General features: G+C 34.2%; 1 protein-coding gene across 11 annotated transcripts in view; it reads left to right on the forward strand.

Annotated features, from left to right (window-relative positions):
- Positions 1 to 2257, forward strand: part of LOC107703517 (neural cell adhesion molecule 1-like) — a 262247-nt gene that overhangs the window by 173925 nt on the left and 86065 nt on the right. The gene's annotated exons all lie outside the window — the stretch shown is intronic.

Genomic DNA, 2257 nt, shown 5'->3' on the forward strand with positions numbered 1-2257 from the left:
AGCATGACTGAATTTATATTTAACGTGATCACAGTTTAATAAAAACATTGTAAGTTACTATTTCATTATTTTGTTTAAATTCCATGGTTATTCAAACAGCAAATAAAGTATTGATGTTTTATTAACAAGGTTCAGGAGGAGCAAGTTCAGATAATCAATCAATTCAGCACAGGTGGAGCTCATCTAGATAATCAGCTTAACTTGCAATATAATATATATATATATATATATATATATATATATATATATATACATTAATGAGGAAAAAAAATTAACTTAAATGATTTTAGCAAATGGCTGCAATATAACAAAGAGTGAAAAATTTAAGGGGGTCTGAATACTTTCCGTACCCACTGTATATATATATATATATACACAGCCAACTCACCTCTGTCCCACGACAGTTTTCCGGCATCCCTCCTCCACCCAAACTCCTCACTCTTAACTATTCTCATCCCAGACCAGGGATGGGGGGTTCTCTGGGTTCAGGCTATATTCTGAGCTCGGAGTCCTCCCTTAGGACAGCATGCAAAATATGCTTACTACTTGCTCAATCCAATTATATGTAAGTGCGAACTCGTGAATATACTGAAAGCGAGCAAAGAATTTACATTATCACATTATCACTGACTATAGTCTAGCATGAGTTTAAGCACTTTCAAACAACTCACATTAAAATCACTGAAGCTGTGAAATTAATCTCTTACTTACATCGTATGTACATCTGCACTTTGTTTATGATGAGAAAATTCACAAGAGAGTAGAATTCAGTCAACAAGCGCGCGCACTGAACAAAACTCCAGCGTTTCAGTAATGGCTCATCTGAACGCTCCTGATTGGCCATTGCATTCATAAACTGAACAGAATCTCGTTTGATTGGTTATAATGCACAGCATTCGCAGGGAAAATGTTTCTCAGCCTCAGGTCAGTCAGAGCCGTACACCTGCAGGCGCCACTGAATGTATCTCTGAAGGGAACTGATTGTCTTCAGAAAGGTTTAGATGGCATTTTCTTTTTCTTTTATCTTCGTGTACATAAGCACAGCACTGTTTTGTTTACAGCGGTAACCAAGGAAACGCTGTATTGCGGCTGTTCCATAAGCGCCACCTGCTGTCAGAGAGTGAATTTGCATTTTCTTTAAGTCCGTCTGAGGTTTTTGTTTTGTGCAGGTGTCTAATGTAGCATAATTTCACGTATCTAAATCAGACCATTCTGTTTTTGCCTTTAATCTTGAAATTATACATTCTAATTCATATCAAAAACAACTGTTCATGCTGTGTAGCATCTTTATTTGGATCATAATTAAAATTGTTACGCAAAGGTAAAAGAGCAGGCAGGGAAGTGGATCTAAGCACAGAAATACATTAATAAACGAAAAGGGAAACACTAGAAACAAGCGATAGCATACAACGACTGACCAACCACGAGTGAAACACAAGCACTATTTATACACAAGGGAAACCAGCTAAACAAGATAACAAGGGGGCGTGGTAAATGAGAAACACCAGGGGAACCTAATCAACAAGGAAAAATACTAAGAACTACAAAACATGGCACAAGACTGGACATAACATAAAAGTCCACCAACACATAGGGAATACATGTAACAAAAATGCAGTGGCTGCCTCTAATTGCTTGCTTTCAAATGGCTATGGATATTTTTGTTTTTGCTCTATAACAGGCAAGCTAGTTTGCCTGTTATAGAGCAAATAAACAACAAATAAATTTACTTTAAAAAAAAAATGGTGATCAGTAATGGAATTGGCCAATTTGCTTGAAAAAAAAACCCCGGAATTATGAAAATCATGATCCAAGATTGGTGCATCACTAAGAAAGAAAGAAAGAAAAAGAAAAAGATACATATATATGTATGTAATCTAAGTTTGGTCTTAAATTTCATATAAGGTGGTATTAAAAATGTCTTAAAAGTCTTAAATTTAACTGGTTTATATCTGTAGACACCCTGATAATGAAGTCATGTTAAAATATATTAAATATTAAAATAAATATTATAATAACAAATATATGAAAATTATTTAGTAACAAATTTAGATAAATCTGTTTTAGGAAATGTTTATTGCTATATTTTGTTATATTTCTGCATTTGAATTATTAAAAGCGGGGTAGGTGATTTAATTTTGTTATGCTGGTTGAAAGTCTCTTCACATCCTGATAGAAATCACTAAGTTAAGTGGTCTAAATGTATTTATATGTATTTATATCGTCTGTGGAAGGTGTAGGACCATAAATGTTCGTC

This window comes from Sinocyclocheilus anshuiensis, unplaced genomic scaffold (genome assembly GCF_001515605.1).
Source record: "Sinocyclocheilus anshuiensis isolate Anshui unplaced genomic scaffold, SAMN03320099.WGS_v1.1 scaffold330, whole genome shotgun sequence".
Lineage (NCBI taxonomy): Eukaryota > Metazoa > Chordata > Actinopteri > Cypriniformes > Cyprinidae > Sinocyclocheilus > Sinocyclocheilus anshuiensis.